Source organism: Adiantum capillus-veneris, chromosome 25 (assembly GCF_014529385.1).
Source record: "Adiantum capillus-veneris isolate H3 chromosome 25, ASM1452938v2, whole genome shotgun sequence".
Classification (NCBI taxonomy): Eukaryota; Viridiplantae; Streptophyta; class Polypodiopsida; order Polypodiales; family Pteridaceae; genus Adiantum; species Adiantum capillus-veneris.
The window spans coordinates 71,635,787-71,644,010 of NC_140955.1; the positions used below are offsets into that span (position 1 = coordinate 71,635,787).

General features: G+C 43.0%; 1 pseudogene; it reads left to right on the forward strand.

Moving 5' to 3' along the window:
• The first annotated feature begins 4,188 nt into the window (after nt 1-4,188).
• On the forward strand, nt 4,189-5,104 carry LOC147425088 (uncharacterized; annotated as a pseudogene).
• Nucleotides 5,105-8,224: the final 3,120 nt, after the last annotated feature.

The following is an 8,224-nucleotide window of genomic DNA, read 5'->3' on the forward strand; positions in this document are numbered from 1 at the left end:
GGGCATGCACGGTCTACGAATAGACTCACAAAAGTGCCAGATCACTTCTTATCTAGACTGACGGGACTGAACTGAAGCCTGATCATGATGTAGCTTGTCCACGGACATATAGGGTTGGACGTGTCACGTGACACTCTCTCTCTCTCTCTCTCTCTCTCTCTCTCTCTCTCTCTCTCTCTCTCTCTCTCTCTCTCTCTCTCTCTCTCTCTCTCTCTCTCTCTCTCTCTCTCTCTCTCTCTCTCTCTCTCTCTCTCTCTCTCTCTCTCTCTCTCTCTCTCTCTCGCGCGCGCGCGCGTGCGTAGAAAAGCAGGCCATGCAAAACTACCCAAAAGCAGCGTCGTAAAACACGGGCGCCCGTACAGCAGTTCCACGTCATCTCTCTCTCTCTCTCTCTCTCTCTCTCTCTCTCTCTCTCTCTCTCTCTCTCTCTCTCTCTCTCTCTCTCTCTCTCTCTCCTCTCTCTCTCTCTCTCTCTCTCTCTCTCTCTCTCTCTCTCTCTCTCTCTCTCTCTCTCTCTCGCGCGCGCGCGCACGCACGCGCTTATTCGTAGAAAAGCAGGCCACGCAAAACTGTCCAAAAGCAGCGCCCTAAAACGCAGGCATCCGTACAACAGTGCCATGTCAGCATTCTGTCCTTAATTTTGGAAGCCCAGTGTCCTGCCAGCCGAGGCCTGTTCCATGCCAAGAGGGGGTGTGTGTGTACTAGGCAGCCAACAGCCACGTCGCCAATTTGTGGCATAGTCCTAATGATGCAGTGATTGCAGATAACGCAGGGGAAGCAGCTACAGTGGAAGCATTTGGAGCAAGGATAGTCAATCGTACAATGACTGACACTAGCATGATGCTTCGCGGAGCTTTGCAGACCATACAAAGTAGTCTACAAGATTTACATGCAGGCTATAGCGTGGGTACGCACACTCGCCTACCACCAGAGCCGATACGAATGCATGTAGATTGACAGAGTGAGCCAATTGACATAGGTTGAGAGAGTCTCTCACATAGTTTCTTATACATAGTAGTAGTTTAGCTAGTAGGCCTCACTTATCGACGCATCACCTTTAAGTGAGAGATTGTTCAGGTAAAGGCGCTCCGTCTTTTGCCCGCTTAGACGTCAAGTGTTCGGCTTCCAGCCACGTGTGTACATACCCTTATTCTTCATTTCATATGAGAATAAGGATCTCCTTATCATCTTATTCCAGAGGCTGCTCCACCACATCTCTTGCTTCTTCCCCTTCCCCGCACGCACCACACCGCGCGCGCACACGCGCACTCACACCAATATGAATAAGCACCAAGCACCGCATTGAATGCCGCACTGCCTATTCTCAAACATACAAGTTAAAACTAAAGAATCTTTCATAATCATTGTCTTAGCTTACAAAAAAAAGGGCAAACCTGCCACACTAACGGTATATATCTTGTTTTGGAACAGCATCTTGACGTCACCACAAAAAGGATTAGCATGCATGCTTAAGCTTTTAGGTATGACAGGTTTGTCATCTTTGATCTCCGTCCTTTCTTCCAAATTTGGGTTTGTGGTGTCCTTATCCGTCTCATTGGCTACCCAAGTAAACAAGTGAATTTAAAAAATGGCCAACTGAATTTGTAAACTCCAAAGTTTATATTCAAGATGCAGAACCCTATGCATGACAAAAAAGTCCAACATTTTAGGATATATAGGACTGAAGGACTGTAATTGAGCGTGCACAAAAATAAAGAACAATTTGCAGTGGAGAAACCATTCAACAAATTGCTACCTTTATGCTGAGCACCTCCAATAGAAAAACCAACTAAAGCACAAGGAAGCATCAACACCTATTCACCCCCAAAAAGGCACCCGCCAAGTGAAAAAACTCCCAACTTACAGACCCACATCCTTAAGACAATACAAGTCGCCCATGACAAATAGAACGAATACACTAGAGTGCAGATGATCACTTACCAATCCACCATAAACATAGCCAGAGCCATCCCAGCAGGTATACACATATAGAAATATGCCAGCTAGCTTGACCTCTGTAGCATCATGAAGACCAGCTCTAAGTTCGAATTCAAGACACTACCTGCTATCATCAAGTCTTCAAAAAATTCAGAACAAACCTTGTTCTCCCGAATGAATGGTGACGTCACGGAGCATGCAGCAGTCGGTTATTCAATGATGAAAGTGAAGGTTACCATAGAGGTAGAAAGACAATGGTCTTGACTCTCAACAATAGAACACACAGTTCGTCTCACATAAGAGATACAGGTTCCCTTTACCGTTTTGAGAGCATTGCCTTGCAGAACAAGTGTCACTTTTTACGCTTTTCAGTGTAAGACGCTTGCAGGCAATATTGCAAGAACAAGCATGCCACTTGGCGCTGACTTGGCTCGTATAAAAATAAAGCAAATGTAGAAGCTACTAATTCTGCCCATCCAAAGAAAACGCATCCTGAAAACGTGCAGCCAAGAGGGCAATAAAATAAAAGCAGGAGAGGACGCAGGAAACGGCAATCGCGAGCAGCAAAACGGAAAAGAGAGCATGCAGCAAACAGCAATCGCAAGCAACAAGCAAGACCAGGTAAGTCTCTGGAGCCTCTGCAATGTTTGTGTGCAAGCGTTTGTGTGTGTGTGTGTGTGTGTGTGAGAGAGAGAGAGTGTTGATTTATGTGTGTGTGTGTGTGTGTGTGTGTATGAGAGAGAGAGAGAGAGAGAACAACAAGCAGGATATGTATGTGATGGGAAATGCCGGTATGGTTTATGCTGCAGCTCCTAAAAGAGTTCGCCGATGTCCATAACGCAGCACTCACTCCTGAACAACACAAGATATTCGAAGACACAGCCACCAAAACATCCGGCCTCCACATTATCACGGGCGTCCCAGGATCCGGAAAGTCATTTCTCATCAAATACATGACGACCAAGTTCGTACACCAAAACAGGACAGTCATATTGACAGCGTCAACTGGAGCAGCTGCATCTCAGCTAAGCAGTGTCGCAAAAACAGTGCACTATCAATTCAAGATAACAGCGGGGTCGAATAAACACTACCCAGAATCAAGAAATCCAGGGGACGAAAGATTCACATCCATCAAAGAGGCTGATGTTATCATAATGGACGAGATATCAATGCTCACAAGCACAACATTCAACATGGTCGTTCACCAACTTGTCAATGTCACAAACGTATCAATTCATGATCCATTCTGCAGTAAATTGGTGCTTCTCTTTGGAGACTTCGCACAGCTACTGTAAGCACCCTGGACCTTTCTGCCATGTATGTACAATTACACAATCGGCACACTTCAAGCATGGCATAGTCCACAAGATGACATTCTCAGTTCGACACGTAGCGGACCCAATATTCCTCAACTTTCTGCATACAATTAGACAAAGAAAGCCAACCGAACAAGAGATAACAAGCACGCTTTCAGAGTGCATCATAAATGAACAAGAACTATTGGAAACTATGGACGCAAACACCACAATCATTTGCACACATCGCGACGACGCTCGGAGATACAATGACATCATATTGCAAAGGAGTTTTGCAAACTAGCAGATAGTCCGAATAGTGTTAAAAACAAACGCGGACAACGAGCCACTCTTAGAGAGCTGGGTCAACGACACCTCTTTCAATGAAATACACAATGTCGCTATTGGTGCAAAGTGTATGATCACCTCAAATCTAGACTTGGAAATTGGCGCTACAAACAGTGCCACATGCAGGGTCAAGGATAAATCCCACGATTGCACCGGTCTGGTAGACGCGATCACTGTGCTCATAGACAACACAAATACTAAAATCACCATTCGGCATACAAAACACTCCACTAGAGCATTCAACTTCAAATATTATCACAAATATACATTCCCTTTGATACTAGCATATGCAATAACGGGTCACAAATCGCAGGGTGCAACAATAGCTAAAAAGGCCATTCTCAACATCAAACAAGTTTTCGCGCCAGGCCTTGCGTATGTCATGTTCTCGCGAGTCACCGAAAGAAGACACATAAGGATCCTAGAGCTTCCTACACCAGACATGTTTGAGCCTATGAGATATTTGCTTTCAGATACTTGAATGTTTACAATCACATAAAATTGTATAACTCCATTTGATATAAAGTTTGTCCTCACTGGCAAATTGTATAATGCAGTTCTTAATATCGTGTCTTGTGTTACAGGTTTTTAAGAAAACAACTATAACATGTCAGCCAACAAGGTCTGTACATTCCAAAATCTATGTTCCTTAAAGATCAACATTACGCTTGAATGCATAGAAAGCTCGTCTCACAAAATCCTTATTCTTTGTCCTCACTTGCAGCTATTTGATCTGTTCAAAAGTAACGCAACAAGCACTTCATCCGCAACAAACAATGACGGCTCATCAAGCTATCCTACCTCCGGCCAAATGAGAATGGCAAATTTAGCAAGGGAGCATCCACATTCATACATAAAACCACGACCGCACTACTCACACGTCTGCAGATACATCAACTCAATGAAGCAGATACTGAAGCAAAAGAGTGACAAACAGGTCAGGTTGGCAACCGAACTGCAAAAAGAAATACTCAACAAACTCGAGTTGCAATACGACGAAACAGCACGACGACTACTTGACGGAGAGGCTCTGCAATTGCTACATACAAAGACAAAAGGAATTTCTTTGTTTGCCATTGAGATGTTGCACTTTGTCTTCAACATAGAGCTTGACAAACTCCTTGACCTTGACAGGAAAACCGGTGACATGATATTAAACAAAATTAGGGTTGAGATGGGACTCGAAGAAAATGAACCAATACTGACAGACGAGCATTTCACTTGGCACTTCGATCAAGAGTTATTCAACAAACGCTTCGGAGAAACAATAGACCCGTTGAGAAAAAGAAACAAAACAACAGGTAAACATTGCATCCACTCCTTACGTATAAGAACTACTTATAGCTATCTGCAATTCTAAATTAGAACACAACTAACATTTACTTATGCAGTGCAGGGATACATCGCAGACATAAAGTTCTAAATGGAGGAGATTACTCAGGCAACTCAGACACGGGAGGAGACATCACCGGAGATGCCAGCTTCAAAGAGGCAGCGGACAGACAAGGAAATCAACTACATAGTCTACTCGATAACCTGCACAAAAAATGGTAGGAGATACATAGGTGTGACAAAGAACTATGACGCGAGGAGAAAGGCACACACGAGAAAACCACCAAAAAAAATGAGGAAAGACTTTTCAGCATACCAGCCGTTCCACTGATAATTTTAGGTTCGATGTTTTGCATGCGACAAATAGCAAAAGTGTAGCTCTTGCATTAGAAAAAAAAGAGATCATAGCCTAGCAAGCAACTTCAACAGAGGGATATAATAATTTGATAGGCCATCCTCCTAATTGTCCAAAATACTATTTTTTGAAATATCACAAAAAAATATAGAAGGTCATGTATATTCTATTTTGTCTTACTTTCTTGCAGCGCAAGAATTCATTTTGGTAGTTTCGAGGACATGTCTGTTCTTTGTTTTCACATTACTCTCCCTCTATCTCTCTCTCTATCAATTGGCTGCATTTTCAATCAATAAAATGTTAGCTTAAATGCCCGCTTCGGATTATTGAGGTCCATAATCTCTCTGCTTGCACACTACTCTCTCTTTCTCTCTCTCTCTCATTCTATGAAGAAAACCTCAATCATTCTCAATACCAAGTTTCTCTCATTCTCTGCTTGTACAGTACTGCGACTTTGCATGTTTAAGATAAATGAATCATTGCCCTGATGCATCACGGCTTTTGGGGGTTGGAGAGATTGTTTCTCGCAGTCAAATGTGCAGTACATCCTTCAAAGTCATTTGTATTTTTTTCATTTTTGACATACTGTTTCAAGTAGTGAAAATACTCTGCATTTATTGAGTCAACAAAACTCCATTTGGCAGTTTTGTTTACTGATTTTCCCTTCACGCCCACAACCATGAATCTATCGGGCTCTTTCTTTCTATGCTTTGTCGCATTTCTGGCTATTGTGGTGACTTACACCACAGTAACCACGATCACAAATATGAATAGCAACAGATCTGGAAGCAAAGAAATAATGACCAAAAAGGAAATAGAAACACAGTACGTAGACCCTCTACTGCGGATGCCTACATAGCTACGCATGCATCATAAAGGTATAAAACATCTATTTCACACTGCGCTTACAGCAACAGATTATGCTCACAACCAGTCGCAATGCCGTATCGTGTATCGCTGGTTCAAGCACTTTAAAGATCTTCATGGTTCTGAAATTGGTGGCTTCACACGCGTTTCTCACTCTTCCAACCCTGACTCTCTTATTAACGAGATTCCTACTTTCGTTGTTAACCCTTTGCCTCCAGGTCTCCATGGGGTCATTCATCACTGTCGCTTTTACTTATAACTCATCGAATTTTTTTTTTAAGCGTGACAGGAAAGAAAAGTCTCACTATTCCAATTTCTTGGATTGGTTCTGTGTCGTATCAAAGGGCCATACTATTTCATGACTTCATGGAGCCACAACAACCATTCACAAAGAAATCGTGATCAATTGTTGGACTAGTTCTAGATCTTTTTGAGACTATCCATTCACAATCCTTACGTAAAGTCATTCAATAAAATATTGTCAGCCTGTCACAGTATTCGTGAAATCTCAAAAGAAATCAGTAACTTTCTTCTCATCTAGGTAACCTATGACAAAGGAATGGAGTGACTGCCCTCTTGTGTAGCCCGCACTACACTAGATTCAACCTATTGGTAACTTTTGGAATAGTCGGAGCTAAACCAAAAGCTTCAAGGTAAAGCTTTAGTATCTGAGGAGTATCTGCAAAGTCCACCTCCATCCACTTGGCATCAAGAGGTTAATAATTTCTAAACTTGACCAAATACCATCGTGTCAACTTACCTTTCACTTCCCTTGTGAGCCACATGATACTTTGTCATAGGACGGGCACCACATGCCAATGGAAGAGAACAAACTCAACAACTTTAAGCACTTCAAATGACAACTGAATTGAAAGAGATGCACGACATGAGACGGGGAGTGGCGGAGCTCCACACCAAGAGAGCACTGGCCCCAAACCTTGGAACCTCTTTCAATATTTCTTTATATTGCTTGAACTCAGTGCAATGTCGGTACTCGCGCTCTACACCTTCACCTAAAAGCGTGCCATACAATGAGCCATTGGATCATATTTAAAGGCCCTTGGCCTATGAAAAGCAATTTACAAGAAAAGCTTCAAACTCAAAAGCATCTAGCCTCAAAAGCAGCCAGCACAAAACATGGGAAGTCCATAAAGCATGCCACATCATCAGCATAAAACATGCAAGTCTGTATAGGCCACCATGTCATCACTCCAAATCGCGGGCGTTTGTACAGTTGCCACATTGTCATGTTTTTATGCAGGGTTGTGTGTGTGTGTGTGTAGTCCTGCTTTATCTTAATGTTTTTATGTCACCTGACCCCATCGAATGGGGTCCCTAGTGGAAACAACTCTTTCAAAATAGGCCACCCGGCAAGACTATGCAAGTTGCTAAAACTTCTTCTGCTGCTTCTGCTACTTCTATGGTTTAGGCCCCTCGATCGGAATCTACAGGTTGGCTCCGTTCTTCAATGGCTTGGCATATCAACAGTTTGTGACACACGACTTATTCTAGAATGAGTATCTCTTCCTCTTCTGGTCGCTTGTCTAGATCCCTCTCCGCTGGCACTTCACCTTTGAAAGGTCTCAACAGACTCACATGAAATGCATTGTGAATCTTCCAAGTATCAAGTAACTTTAGTGTCAAAATTTGACTGCGACAAAATTTTCGCCCATCTCATTTGCTTATCCGAAAGCTGTTTTTAAGACAAGGAGTATCTAAGACTTTGATGATTTGTGAACATTATGAAATCTGCTCCAAGAAGGAAATGTCTCCACCACTGAGTCAAAGCATGTATTACTGCTAACAGCTCCTTGTAGATCTCTGCAACCTGCTCTGGTCTAGAGAACATTCTACTCTCATAGGCTACGACATGTCCCTCCTACATTTGCTACAAACGGGAGCGTGGCTGCCCTGCAAAATACTCATAATAGTGCAATACATACCATAAAAACGATAGATCAACATACCTGAATCGTCGCATAAGCACATGATCGATCTCAACACGAACATAGAGAGATAGAAAATAGAATAGAGCGAGGGAGAACGTGCAAGCACACCTCTGAGAGCGGAGTGCTACGCTGGCACGGCG